Below are 16,291 nucleotides of genomic sequence, written 5' to 3'. Positions count from 1 at the left end.
ACCTAAAAATAAATTTTACAACTAAATAAATCCAATTAAAATTCTATAAATTTAAAACAAAAGAACTAATATTTTAATTAATTAAAATTTTCATTCAATAAAAATACATGTAAAAATGGGGTATCACATCGATATCCTGATTGTTCGATAAAGTCTGAAATTTAAATGCTAGAAATTAAATACCTACATTCACCCGGATTCTATCAACCAAAGAAATATTATCTTTCATTAATAAAGAAGCTTGCATATATATATATAGGAAATCTCTAAACTCAACTGTCTTATATCCCCGTTGTGTCCTCGACGCCTATGTGGCATAAAAATAAAACGACGTCGTATTGAATCCATCCAAAATCCATCCGTATTCTGTCATTCCCTCGCATTCACTTTTCCCTTCCTCTGCATCTCTATTTTCTTTCATCTCTCTCTTTTCTCATTCCCTTTCATCTCACACGAACCCTAATCCTAATAGCTTTCCTCTTCCCCTGCATCCCTGTCTCCTCTCATCCCTCTCATCTCACATGAACCCTAACCCAGAGAACCCGTGAACCATTGTCTCTTCTCCCGGTCGTCCTCCCTCTCCCCCAAACCTCCATCCCCTTCGTCTTCACCCCACGATGGGACATGAACCCACGAACCCAATGGTCACCTCTCTTTGTAGGTTTTTTTTTGGATTGTTGCATTTAGTTTTATGAATCAAATTTGTGCTTGTGATTTTTGAAGTGTTGATTAGTTGATATGGAGATTTTGTTTGATTTTGATTGGGTTTATTTATATATTTTGTAATTTGAATTTTTTGTTTTTTTTATTCATCTTTGTACCTTACAATCACTACAAAAAAAGACAGATTTGCCGGTGTTGGTTATACACCGGCAATTGTCCAAAAAAACGCCGCTAATTAATTTGCGACGTTTTTCTAATGGCGTAATCGTCCACCGGTAATGGAGGGTTGCTATTTTCATTGTTCTGGCATTTACGCAAATGCCAGTATTTGTAAATCTCATTAGTGGCGATTGTATCAATTTAGCGGCATTTCATGAAACGCCGCCACAATAATTAATATTAACAGCGTTTCTCGAAATGCCGTCACTTTATCGTTGCCATCCCCTAGCATATACTAGCAGTGTTACCATAAACGCCACCGCTACTACATTACTGACGCATCAGTTAAATTGACGGCATTTATTTAAATGCCATTAATAATACGTTGGCGGTGACACATTGAATTTGTTAACGGCGTTTATTCTACCACCGCCACTTTTTTAAATAGCGGCATTACGATAAATTCCGTTACTAGTAATTTGCTGACTAATCATATAAATTGGCGGCATTTATTTAAATGCCACTAATAGTATCTTGGCAGCATCACATTGAATAATTTAATGGCGTTTAACTAAACACCACCAATGACCTAATTTCAAGCGATTATCTAAACGCCGCCACAAGTAAACTACCCACTCATCATATAATGTGGCGGCATTTCTTTAAATGCCACTAATAGTACTTTGGAAAATTTATTAATGGCATTTATCTAAACAATGCTAATTGTTAAAATAACGGCGTTAACATAAACGCCACCGCATTATGTTGCCAGTGTATCATATAAATTAACCGTGTTTATTTAAATGCCACTAATAGTACGTTGACGGCACATTGAATTTATTAACGGCGTTTATCTAAATGCCACCATGAGTTTGTTGCCACCACATTGCATAAATTAACAACGTAATGTAAACGCCCCCACTAGTTCATTGCTGGCGCAATTTTTAAATTAACGGTGTTATTATAAACGCTGCTACAAAAATGTTGCCAGCACATTGCATTAATTAACAACCTTTAGAACACACCAACAATATGATATACCATAATAAAAATATATAATAAATAAATTAATAATAAATATGATATAATGGAACATTATTCATATAATAAAAAAAAACACAAATCACATTACATGAAAGCTCTTCTTCGTGGATAATTATTTTACTTTACATTGTATTTGTCGTTGGCTTTCCAACCATTTATTTCATGGGTAGTTCTTCTTCTTCTACCAGACCAACCCAAAACAAGCAAAGGACCACCAAGATTGATCCAATAACTCCTCCAGCTGGAAGGTGAGAAGGCATGACATAAGAATTTCTCAAAGTGCGCCCATCATGAATTTGGAATTTTGAATGCTGTAATATAAAAAATTGCAATGCAACCATTAATATCTACCAAATGAAAAGTGTAGTTGAGGTTAAAATATTTTAGGACGGAGAAGAATTTATACTTCTCAATATTTTAATATTCCACAAATTATGTTACAACCAAGCATAATGAACGGTTTGCCGTTATATCATGTATACTATTGACTTCAAACAACTTTTTGAGATATAATTAGTCTCACCATTGTATACGTCCGCCAGTCCTTTGAAGAATCCTGTTTTGACAGCCAAAACAAACCAATATATATAAGCATATTTATGGTTCAAACTCCTGTAACTAATAAGCAAAAGATGACAATCTCCTTAGAATAGCATGCATATAGGATAATCATGAAGAGAAACCATGAAGGATAATCATGAACAGCAACCACGATCTCCCATGGTAAAAGATTCATACAATTGTATTCTGTATAGCTGTTCAGAGATGAAATGCTTGTTTAATGTAGAAAGAAGTCCTGGACTAGAAATTAAGCATGCATGTACTATGAGCGCTTCAGTTTCTGGAATCAAATAAGCCAAGAATGCAAATGAAGTACAAGTGAAATGAGAAAAGGTTGATTCATACTTGAAATGCAATTGGCATGTATTTGGCTTACCTGTTATCCAGTCAGGAAAAATTGATAAAAACCTCACCAAGCATCAGGTCAAGTATCATATGCTATGATACAACATGCACATGGGTTCCTAGCCCATTTCAGAGTTTTGGAAAATACATTTCTATTTAGTTTACATGTATACTTTCCACTAATAGCATATCGTAAACTTTCTTTTCTCCATGTGCAGTACTTGGAAAATTAAAAATGTAAATACCAGAAATGATATGAAAACAATCCAATGTAAACGATCTATTATCAATTCAATCAATGTTTATGTGACATCCAAGCTACTCATTACAATATTGTCATTTTTATTAAGTCCATTATTCTACCGTTCTTCACCATATTCCGTAAGGTGGCCTTCAATATAAACTATTCTTCGACAATAATTTCTTCAAAACACATTGTGAAGGCACTATTAGCCTTTGTAATCTAATGTATCTTAACCAATTTCTTTTAATAAACCACCGATCAAGGGGTGAGTAATCACTCACCCAATAATTTAAATATCTGCTGGCTCTTCTGTACAAAGCCAGTCATCAATCTCAAGATCTTCATTTGGAAGTTTTCCAACAACATTCCAAGTCCCAATTGTCACCCTATAGTAAATTAACTTTCGTTACAAAATTCCAATAAGAACCAAAATATTAATAGCTTTAGATGGTGTACACAGGTCAACCACAAACCTCACATCCTTTGTATTAATGTATTGTGCATGCAAAGTTTCAGATTTTCCTCTCCTGTGCCTTAACGGATAATCTGTGGAAGATGTACCTGGATGAGTGGAAACCAAAACCATAGAGGAAATCTATCAGATGACAAGCTTTAAAAAAAAAAAAAGGAAATCATGCTAAAATTTACTGAGCTAATTGAGTAAAATGTTACTTTGCCTCCACTCAGATCTCAAAAAGTATAAAGGAATTAGAAGACAATTACTTTAAATGCTTTAAATATAGTTTCTGTTTTGAGCAAAGTTGATCTTTCTCCTACCTTTTCTCCCATATTTTTCCATAAACCACAAAATGTTTTGGATCCAAGGTCACATCAATGATAAAGAAAATCAAAACAGATTTTGACCATAATTGCTTCCAAATTAGAACAAATAATTTCTATGTTCAACTAAGTAAACAAAACCAGGAATAAAACCAGGAACATTAAACAAAAGGGTGTTTTTTTTTTTTTTAAAGCCCTAACAAACTCTTAAAGCAAAATATTTCACAACTCCAAATAGACAGTACGCCTTCATTGATGTTCTTTATAAAGCAATATATCCAGGCGTTCCCTCATTCATACAGAACTAGTGCTGGACACAGAGACCTTAATAACTAAAACCCAAAATTTCTCGCTGTAACTACAGTTTGCTGAGACACCTTTCTCAGTTCCCAGTTCCTAGTTTCCACTGATATCAAAATCAGAACCTCTCTCTCTCTCTCTCTCTCTCTCTCTCTCTCTCTCTCTCTCTCTCTCTCTCTCTCTCTCTCTCTCTCTCTCTCTCTCTCTCTCTCTCTCTCTCTCTCTCTCTCTCTCTCTCTCTCTCTCTCTCATGTCCATTACCCCCCTTTGCTTTTTCTCTATCACTCTTAAAGTGATGGAACAGACAGAAGAGTCCAATGCTAACAAGAAATGCACCAAAACGAGAAGTTTCAGGGACACAGCCAATCCTCACAAGCATCAGTATCACTATCAGCATCAGCTACTACAGTACTCAAATCAGTATGGGTTCTGCAACTAGAACCAGCATCAGAGATACTACCCAGCTCTGCTTCCTCTACCCACTCAAATGCCATTTCAGCTAACTTTACCTCCTCTCCCTCAAAACCATGGCTTCAGGACAAAAACCCATCTCCACAAACCTTCATGCAAGCAGAATAACCCTCCTCTTGCTGCCTCCTCAGATACCCAGGTCCAAAATGTCGCAATTTCACTGGGTAAATATCAAAACCCTCTTCTTTTATTTGTTATGTTCCCTCCCCCACCCCCCACACCCCCCTTTATTTGCGGGCTTCTTCTTTGAAAACACAAGTTTGGTTAGGGGTTAAAGATTCTTTCGAGGAATCTTTAATGACACCACCCAATTCTCCAAAAGAAAATCACAGCAGTGAAAAATAGAGAGAAATTAAAATCTATTGGAATCGGGATGAGAAGGGAAATCCTACCTTCGTACAATGATGACTTCAACGGCCACCTGTTCTCTCGACTTATGAACAAAGCACCCATGAAATCTGGAACTGTGCGAAGGGGAAACTACATGAAATAAGGAATGAAATTGCAAGAGAGAGAGAGAGAGAAATAGGGAAAACTGCTTACCAGCGTGTGGAGTGGAAGACCATACAGTAATCTGGAAGCTTTCCAAATTCGCAGCACCCATAGATCACAGGGGCGGTAGCGTTAGATGTGTTGAAGATTCGTTGATTTAGTCTTTGTTCAGAGTGAAATGGCAGCGTATAAGAGGCACTAATTGCATAACAAAGGGAAATTTGAATTTTCTAAAATTTTGAGGCAGCATATGAGGCGCCAACTTAACTTTTCACTAGTTTTTGTTTTGATAACAATATTTTAAAGGAAATTACAGAATATTCGAGCATGTACACTTAACGTAAAATTACCTTTTCTCCACCTTAATGTAAAATTACCTTTTCTCCACCTCTATTTTCTAATTTCTTGATTAATTTTAATTCTTTCAATATTCCAATCCTATCTATAATTGAAACGTTAATATAATATTTTTTCATATTATATATAATTATATTATATAATATATATAATAATAATATAATATTATATATTATATATAAGATAATGTTATTATAATCTTAAACATGAATATTTAATTGATCATATGCTTTAAATATATACATTAACTACATTTTATCGCTTAATAAATTCTCAAAATATTCATTTTGATAATTATATTAGTAAATTAGTAATACTAATTTATATTAGTATATAATGTATATTAATTATAATTTATACTTTATGGTCTTATAATAACACTTTAATACTATTAATAATATACTTTAAGTCTATATAGAAATTATTATAGAAATCACTATAGTATTAATTATACTACACTATATAGAGAAAAACTTCCCATTGGTCTATCTATTTCTCTCCAAATAACAGCCTCCCAACGAGAAAATGCCACGTATACGTCTCATTTTATCTCCACTATAACTGCACCACAAACTATTATTGCACTACAAACATGCTTGACAAAAAAGAAAGAAAGCATCCTATCAAGAAAGTATGATCCTTACCTTTTGTGCCCACTGAACTCGATGTAGTCCCTCCGTGCTTGGGTCTGGTCCTAAATGATGTATTTATGAACCAAATTGGGCAATTCATGAGACTAAGGACATGAAGGAACCAGAATCGGGTTTGAATCTGAGCGTTTGCAATTTTTCTTTTTCTTGTTTGTTTTGATGAATTAGTAGAATAGGTCAAGTGGGGGGCTGCGAAAGGTATTGATTGAATGGAACATGTAAAAAGTGGGAGCATTGAGGAGTTTTCTTCTTTACCTTCCCATGGGGAGTTTGGGTGCGGATGAGAGCTTGAGGCGTTGGAACTAGGTGTGGCGGTGGCTAAACTGGTCTGGCACCGGTGATGGAACTGGTTTGACAAATAGCAGAGGAATTTTGGACGATGGAACAAAGAGACAAAGATGATAGGTGAAATCAGCAGTATCTTTCGTCATAGCCACAACCCACCACACATGATACCGGGACCATCAGCAGAGGGCGCCAGAGAACAGCTCTCCACCATCAAACACACCGTATGTAAGATTCTCTAACTCATTATTCCCTTTAGCTGTACTAAAAACCATACATGATGTCCCTGCAATTTAACCATTATTCTGAAAATCGTTATAATACAAACCCATATTAACTTTTGTTTAATTGTTATAATACAGCCCCAAAATCGTTACCGTATATGATGCACGCTTCGATTGTCCATTTTTTTTTCTTTTTTTGAATTTAGGTTATAATTAAAAAAAAAAGTTTTAATGTCTTTTTTTTTTTAAAAAAAAAAATCCGGATTAAATCCGGTTATAATCCAGATATCCGGGTTTTAAGTCAAAATTTGAAAAAAAAACCTGAATATCTAGATTAAATCTGGTTATCCACCCGGATTGAAATCCTAATTAATTCAAAGCAGAGAACGGCCCAGTTTTAATAATTTGGATCCGGTTGCACACCCCTATTGCAAACATTCTCTCTCTTTCTTCAACTCTGGCTTCCCTCCAACCAATTGGATTTACATATATGCCAATCCAGACATTCTAGTTGTTCTTAATTTTTAAAAAATAAAAAATAAAAAAGTATCTCTTCCAATTGGATTTACAACCTTAAAAGATCTTTTGAGACAAAATTTAAATTTCATCTCAAAAAATGTTATGATTCAAAATTTAATACGAACAACTATTTTATTGTTCCAATAGTAATTTTTAAAGATGAAATTTCTATCCATAATAAAATTTACTGTGAAAAAAATGCAGGAATCATTCCCTCTAACTATATTCTTTTTTATTATATTTCCCCACCCTTCCCGCAGATCTTCTCTTCCCTCTTTCTTTCCCACGTTCCACTTCTCTCCTGTGAGTGTGGATGTCAGGGCCACACAGGGAACTTTTCATTCTGTTCACAATCGTTTAGGTTGTTCTTTCAGTGTGGATGTCAGGGCCACACAGGGAACTTTTTATTGTATGGGGCTTGTGCGTTAGAAGATAAAAGTCTAATACAAAAGGTTGTTCACAATCATCTAGGTTGTTCTCTCAAACGACACATATTTTGAACTACCGTTTGTGTTAGACTTTTATTAAATTTTTTGTATGCATCTTTGCTAAAATTATGGATGTTATAAACATGTATTGAATTATATGATATTTTGAACTAATTTTTTATCTTCTCCAATGTCTTAAATTATTAAGTGAAATAAATCATTTTTATAAAATATATATTATTTTTTACAAATAACCATTTCTTAAAACTAAACAAACGTGCTTTGCACGTTGCTCCCACCTAGTATATATATATATATATATATATATGTATGTATGTCACGGTTTTAATTTTTTTAAATTATCTAGAAAATGAATGGTATTGGATGGGTTGCAAGTGATCATTACCCTCTGCTAGTTACTAGTAGATAACACTACAACAAATTTAACTTTTAAAGACAAAAATTTTTAGGGACAAATTTATTTTCGTCTTTAAAAACTCTTTTGAGACAAAATTTAAATTTCATTTCAAAAAACATTATGGTTGAAAATTTTATTCGAACAACCATTTTATTATTTGAACATTAATTTTTAAAGACGAAATTTGCTACGAAAAAAAAGCGAGAATCATTCCCTCCAAAAATAACACCGGACAAATCAATTCTTATCCCACCCTTCTCCTTCTGTTTAATCTCCCAATCTCCAATCCCCATTCCCCCCTTCTCTCTCTCTCTCTCTCTCTCTCTCTCTCTCTCTCTCTCTCTCTCTCTCTCTCTCTCTCTCTCTCTCTCTCTCTCTCTCTCTCTCTCTCTCTCTCCTCTCTCTCTCTCTCTCTCTCTCTCTCTCTCTCTCTCTCTCTCTCTCTCTCTCTCTCTCTCTCTCTCTCTCTCTCTCTCTCTCTCTCTCTCTCTATTGTCGAAGCTCTAGGCACGGCCACCGTCGTCAACATTCGACCAACGACTACGGTAAGCTTTCGTTCTTTTCTCTTGTCCTTCCATTCCGTTTTTCACTTTCTCTCTATTTGTCTCATCAAACTCTGTTATCGCTACTGATTTTGTGCACCACCATTGTCCTCCCTGTTCACCAAGTCACCTGTGGTAAGCTATCTTCTTTCTCTAATTTTATTCAGTTTGTCCCTCAAAATAGCAGTCACTGCTTTGCTTTTGTGAAGTATTTTGCATTATTGAGTTACAAAATTTTGGAGTTTAGGGGTGGAAATGAGAGGATTAGCTAAGTGATTGAGGTACACGAAAGCTAAAATAGGAAAAGCTTAGATCTTGTGAGTTTATGTATCTCTTTCACATCATGAGTGGTTCCGTTCAACACCACCGTAACCTCCGTAAGAGTTAGATTTGGGGATTATTTTTCAATTAGGTTTGATTGTCTCTCATTTAAAATATTGAAGTGCTATTATCACTTATGTCAATTTTAGTATGTTCCGTAGATTTTTTCTGTTTGGTTTCCATGAAAACAGAGGAGTTCAAATATATGAGCTTTAAATTCAAATGGAAATAAGAGTCTGGATGCAGCTTTCTTGTAAGAGTTTGGATGCAGTTTAGTATGTTCGGGTTTTTATGTTGTTTTCTTTTCTCTGAATTGATAAAATTAGGTGACCATTCAAATAGATGTATCAGTCATTTATGCCCAGTTAAGGTCTTTGATTTTGATCATACAAACTATAGAAGAGTTTATAAATATGGAGTTTCTTGAGTTCATAGTCTTTTTCCATAAATTGTTAGCCAATTGTTGTACTTGTCTTTGCTAATTGAAAACTTAAATTGTTTTGCCAGCTTTATGGGTTTGCATATGCTGGCCTTTGGGTGTTATTGGAACAGTTAACTTCCTCTCGGTGGAAGAACCTTTATTTATGATCTAGTATGGAACCTTTCTTTATGATCTAGTATGGTTTGGTAGTAGAAGGTGTGTGCATTGATGAAGTCATTTCCACTACGGCTTTTACATACAATGGATTAAATATTTGTCAGTTCATGAAGTATAATATTGCAACATGTGGAAATGATATTCTTGCTTCTGTTATCATGGACCGTGTAAAAGAAGAAAAATGAAAAAGATACATATTTATGCTTCCAAAGCATAATTGTGATTGAATATAAATATGTTTTCTATGTGTATGTGGCTTGGTCAATTTTTTTCCTTCTTTTTTTTGGGTTTTTTTTTTGTGGGGAGAGGGGGGGGGGGGGTTGGGATCATGCCAATGCTCAAACTGTCAATCCTTCGTCATGAAAGACCCCCTAAAACAATTGAACTCAGTGCAGCTGAGTTGCAGAAATTGCGAGTGAGTCTTCAAAAATTGCAGCTTCAGAATTGGAACCTTGCTCAATCAAATAGCCAGATGTTAGTGGTGTGCCTGCTTTGCATCTGAAACAAATCTTTTAATCTCATAGCTACAATTCTGGATCTTAACGATTGTAACTGTCATTGCTGATTGTGCAGGAACTTAATTTTGGAAGAGAAAGGGTAATTTGGTTTTGAACTCTCTACTCTTTCATGCAAATTGGTTGTGGGTTTATGCTTCTATTTTGTGTTTAAACTCCTAACACTGCTTATTTAAGATAAAAACACTTGGTCATGCGCTTGTATGCAAGGATGCCTTACTCAAAATGAAGGATACAGAACTGAAGGTTAGCTCTTAACCTTGTATTCTATAGTACTAGTCTTAAACCCGTGTGATGCAGGCTGGAATAAGTAAATTGCTAGCACTATTTAGTCAAGCACATGAGGTGGAGACTGAAGGCTGTTTTTTACAATTATCTGAAGAGGAGATGAAAGGTTTCTCTCAATAAGAGTGGAGGAATGATTGACAAGCAAGTGCTGCATATGTTCATTTGAACCTCACAGACTTTTCCAAGCATACCCAGATATTAAGTAAATGAAGGTTTAGCATGAATTCAATGTAGGGGTTCCTACTTAATGTCACTCATTTCTGCACTGTAGTTGATGTATTATTTACTTCTCTGTATTATTGTGCTTAGTTTAAAGGTGAAATTCAACCAATTAGTTCTAACTAGAGTTTTTCCTTGTTTATTGGCTTCTTTTGTTGTCTCTTGAGAGGTCCATTTTAGAAGTAACATTGGAGCCTATGCCCAGTTTGTTTGGTTCCTTTTCAATCCTTCCTTCAAAGGGGGAAACTACAGGTATGAAAAAGAAGTTTGAACATATGATACGAAGTTTAATTAAAATTAAAATATCCCACTATGGATATATATTTCAGTCAGACACATGCATATATCAATACCAGGATATATATTTCAGTCAGACACATGCATATATCAATACCAAGACTTTCCTATAAATCAATCTGACCATAATTAAAACAAACTAAACAACCTACTGAGAAGCAACATCTATATATGGATATTTTCGGTATGGTGTGGAGCTTAGTGTCAGTACATATGCATAGTGGATTATTAAACTAAGTTCCATTATATATATGATCATGCCTTTTAACTGATTATAGATCCTGCCCTTCCCTTGGCATGTGGATTTCGTCGAAAACCTAACCCCATCTATCTTCTGCTCATATATATCCATGATCTATAAGATGTGATCTGCAGCTTAGTTCATTTTTCTTTTCTATTTTTTGAAAAACTATGGTACCTTGCACAAATTCATGATGGTTGGCTTCAAATCTATACAAGAAGTCTGCTACATGAGATGACTCATCTAGTTAATGAAATATGTCATCTAAATTAAAAAGTGTAAACTATTAGTTGTTCAATGAGTAGGACCTAAAAATGGTGTGTGTGTGAGAGAGAGAGAGAGAGAGAGATTACCATGATGTTCCACCAACAGTTGTCAGGATTGAGCTTCGGTCATGTTCCTGTCGTCCATGGAGAACGTTGGCTGGGCCAAGCTGTGATAACTTCCTCATAGTTTAGCCTCATAGTTTGCTCTTGACTTTAGGAGTAATTTTTGCTGCATCTTCCCATCTCATTTAAGGTCAATTTCTGTACTGCAGTTTGCTTATTGGTCACTTTATCAATTATATACATGTATATATATTTTTAGCAGAGATATTTTGAATTCTTTGTAGATTGGAGATTTGAGAATTCCATGACTGCAGCAAATCCAAATGAAAAGAACCCAAAACTTAAAGATTCTAGCTCTCCACCTGATGAAACCAAAGTCTACTGCCAAACCCAAGAGGACCATGATCAAAATAATGTCTCCAAAATCAAAATGATTCATATATTATAATATTTTATTTTATAAAGCAATGTATAAATACAAAATAATGTAGTGAATTATATTGTGTTGACTATTGTATATATTTTCTTTTGCATGCATTTAGTTAAAATGGTAATTAGTTTCTAACTTTAGTTATTTTTTACATAAAGTTTTCTGTTTTGATATATTTTTATTATTATGCAAAAATTTAATAATATATAGGCTTTTCTATTTATTAAAAAAAGAAAAAGAAAAAAGAGAAAACCCGGGTTCAGTGCGAAACCCGGATTCCCGATTTTAAAGAATTCGGATTCATCCGAGTTTCAACTCGGGTCGATTAGCCGGGTCGAACCGGACCTGGTCTAAGTTTGAAATTCAGTTTTCAGGTTGGGCATATCTAGGTACCCGGTCCGAAACTCGGATGAATAGTCTTATTATTTTATAGTTTTATTTAAACTCCCTCCCTTCAGAATTGGAATGCAATATATGGCATTTACCGGTAGGGCATTTCAGATATTCAACTAATTAAGATTTTGTAGATATTTTCATATCATTTAAATAAATTATTATTATTATTTATTTTACTACCAATAAATTTATAATAGCTTTCATTACTGACGTTATATATTCTTATCGGCGTAACAATATAGACGCCGGTGCATTTATCAATTACTGGTATTTCATTGATCAATTTTTGGCATTTTGTAAACGCTGCCAATGCTATATAATTATTACCAGCGTAACACTATAAACGCTAGAAAGCTACTTATGTACCAGCGTAAAATTAATCAATAGCCAGCATTTGTTCAAACGATATAAATGCCGAAAAATTCAACATTTTACCAACGCAAACTTTATTAATTGTCAGCATTTTATAAAACGTCGCCGACGCTATATATTATCATCGGCGTAATATTATAAATGTCGGCAAACACGGTTAATATAACGGCGTATAATCAATAAATTAGTGGCGTTTATTTAAACGCCACAAACAATCTATATTATTACCGGCGTAACAATATAACAACGCCGCCAAAGCTATATATTAGTACCGGCGTAACAATTTAAATGTCGGGAATCTCAATAATTTACCAGCGGAAACATTAAGTGCTGGTAATTTTATATATCTACCAACGCATAAACAAACGCCACGTATATAAACGCCGCCAATTTTGCCTTTTTTTATAGTGAATGCTTGACTCATTTTTTTAGATTTCTTTCATTTTTTATTAGATGAGGATATTAAGTTCTTTCATTTGAATCATGCCCCCTTTGTAAAGTTTTGTTATGCAAAAGAATATAAAGATTCCAACCTCACAATCATCAGAAACACATCTCAATATCTCCATATCTCCATACAGTTTAGTCTTAACCCAGATGTAACCATAGATGATCTTCTTAAAGTTTGTGTTAAAAGAAGGAACGTGCTTTGATAAATTAAATAGCCTTAAGCCCTTACGGTTTGGAGAAGGCTACCAAACACATGCCATGCTTTTGAAAGGGTGAAATACCTGCAGAATATAGAAATAGTGGAGTTGTAAATAGCATATAAGAATTGTAGACTAAACAACTAATTCTATTGGAATAGCTCTTGAAGCAATTATGGAGCATGCCCACAGGAGATTCCATTGCTAATAGCTATAGCTCATCATCCTAAACAATAGTAGAATATAAGCTATAGGCATATTCTGAAAGTTAAGAGAAGTAAAGAAAACTTTTTTTGTTTTGGTACTAAAAAATAAGCTATATATAACTACAATATGAATCCAGTTCCATTCAATGAGATTATTGGTGATCTTTGTGTTGAAATGTGTTCAAAATATCATTCATTCTCTGCTATCACTTTAGAAATAAATCTATGGGGTGCAATGTTGAACATCATGATATAATTGAGTGTGTCTTCTCTAAGACCAATTGATTTTAAGTAGATTCAGAGCTCAAGGTCTGACAAAATTGTATCAATGAAGACATTTTTCAAAACTTGTTGCTATTCATTAATTATTCCATCATTATTCAACTGTTATTCAATTGATTTATGGGGCTTCATCTTAGAATCTCATCATCATCTTCATCAATATCTTCATCATCTTTTTCCAAACGTTCTTTGGATCAACCATTGTGCTTCTGCAAGCTCAAAGCCACATTGATATGGTCAACTACTATAAAACATCCTAGACGACCATTCTTAAGGTGTCCAAAGTATAATACCCAAGTAACTATATTATTTGTTGCCTAAAATATTTTTTTATATATAATGATTAATATGATGTACAGTTATACATTTCTAATATATGCATGAAATGAAATGAGCAGGGCATACTATACTGTAAGTTTTTCAAGTAGTTGGATAGTAATGAAGTGACTAAGCTATAAGTTCAAGAATGAATGAATGAACTATTAAAGAAAGAGAAAAATGTCAAGCAGATACTTGAGCTTCTCGAAAAGAGGGAGATTGAGCTCTGTAAGATAATGGATCACCTCAAGAGGGTGCAGATGGTGCTGTCTAATAAAAACGACGAGGTTATACAAAAGGAGTTGGTGCTTAACGCACAAGAAGCTAAAAGAAGGCGTTTAGGCACTCTACTTTGGATTTATTGTTGTTTTGCATTTTTACATGCATTTTACCTAGTGTTATATTAGTAATTTGAGATTGTTGTTAATAGTTCTGTGTTTAGGTATTGGACTCGTGCATTTGTATTAGCCATTGAGCAGTTTGGAGTTATTTTGGTGGTTATGCAAAGATATTTTGTGGAATATTATCCAAGTTATGTAAATATAGCAACTCTTGTTAAATGCATTAATTTGTTATTCTAAGAGCAAATTTGTTCAGGGGACTGCTAGTTGAAACACAGAAATTGATGGTTCCCATGATCTTGGATAAAAATCATATTATGGTAGTATTAGGCCAGCTGAAGCAAAGTAAGGGTGAAGTGATTGACTATAGAAATTTTATACTGGATGCTGACCTATATAGAGTTTAGAAATGTATGCTGGACTAGAAACAAGAGCAAAAACTGGAGGATGGTTACTATGTCCAGAGGACAAACAGGGTGAAGCAGTTTTAAAATCCATTGAAATTGCTCTAAAAATCATTTGGTTCAAGTGAAACTTTTGGCATTGATTCCATATGCATTGGAAATTAAAAATTACTTTTATGATCTTCTAGCAGATTCACCTCTCCTTGAAATTAAAAATTTGACTTCAAAGATATGCATAACTGACATGGAATCTCAATATCATTTGAACCTGTCAACATCTTTGACATAAAAAATGCATGAACAACCACTTGCGCCAATAGAAATCCAAGAGCACAACAAAATGTATCAAACCCAATAGCACCTGGTCTACAAATCCAAGAGCACAACAAAGTGCATCAAATATACAAAAAATATTCAATCCACAAATCCAAGAGCACAACAAAGTGCATCAAATATACAAAAAATATTCAATCCACAAATCCAAGAGCACAACAAAGTGTCTCAAATACACAAAAAATATTAAACTAGTCTACAAATCCAAGAGCACAACAAAGTCCCTTAAATATATTCAATACACACAGATTTCTTGGAATACATTCAATACACAAATAAATATATTCACAATCTCATCCATCAAATATGAATCAATTCATTGGTTGTGATTCATCCAACCCAAAGAGCACCGATTGTGAACCATCCAACCCAATTTCCATCTGTAAATAATAAACCAAAATATTAATCAGCTAATAAATATTAGTATTAGTATTAAACTCGGGGAAAAAGTTATGAACCACTTACACTTTCTTGACTCTACACTATTTCTTAGGGTTGGGTTCCAGTAATGTCTATAGCCATGCTTTCTCTTTCTGGAATAGCATGTTGGAAATTAAATGTAGATATACAGCCAAATATTGAAAATTTGTAATAAATATAAACTTATTAGTATACCTACATGTGTCCAACATTGGAGAGATCCATCTCAAAAGGGCTAAATAAATTCCTGCATACTTCCACGACATGTGTATCTCCTCTATCAAAGACCTAGGTATCTCCTCCATCCCGCTAATAATTATTTCACAAACAAATATACATTAAATCTTTTTCGTTAATAAAATATAAATAAAAATTAGATATTAAAATATCTGCACCTCTTTACGCTTCCCCTTTGCTGGTGTTTTATTCATCTTTGCTTTTGCTTTCCGCATGCCTATCTCCATCCTAGATACTCTCCTCAGAGATAGAAGTCTACCTTTGCCAAAACTACCTACCGCAGTGTCCTTCCCCGTACTATCAACATTAGAACTAATTTGAGTCATCGATGGGAGTTCTTGATTGACACGATACAACTCAATCATTGCATATAACTTAGTTCTCGCATCCTCAGTATACTCTCTCAAATTTGCTACATAAGTAATCATCTGATAACAAATATTTAAAAGACTTAAATATCTATTAGAATCTGTTCGTTGTTCCCCTGCATCATAGTTACTATGGATTAATGTGTATCGCCTTTTAATATCCTTCCTTCATTGATCTAAAATGTATATTTTTGAAAAAAATTTAATATCATTACACCTTAATACGGTCAAAATGTGCCGACACATT

General features: G+C 34.1%; 1 long non-coding RNA gene across 1 annotated transcript; it reads right to left on the bottom strand.

The window, feature by feature from the left end:
- Positions 1 to 2,005: 2,005 nt before the first annotated feature.
- Positions 2,006 to 3,538, bottom strand: LOC122294869. The gene is made up of 4 exons (XR_006237778.1): positions 3,490 to 3,538; positions 3,298 to 3,402; positions 2,390 to 2,422; positions 2,006 to 2,177 (listed from the first exon to the last, which is right to left on the bottom strand). It is a non-coding gene; the product is annotated as an uncharacterized LOC122294869 (long non-coding RNA).
- Positions 3,539 to 16,291: the final 12,753 nt, after the last annotated feature.

This window comes from Carya illinoinensis, chromosome 2 (assembly GCF_018687715.1).
Source record: "Carya illinoinensis cultivar Pawnee chromosome 2, C.illinoinensisPawnee_v1, whole genome shotgun sequence".
In the NCBI taxonomy this organism is placed as follows: Eukaryota; Viridiplantae; Streptophyta; class Magnoliopsida; order Fagales; family Juglandaceae; genus Carya; species Carya illinoinensis.
Note: the sequence above shows the minus strand (reverse complement) of the source record. Positions and strands in the feature narration are given on the sequence as shown.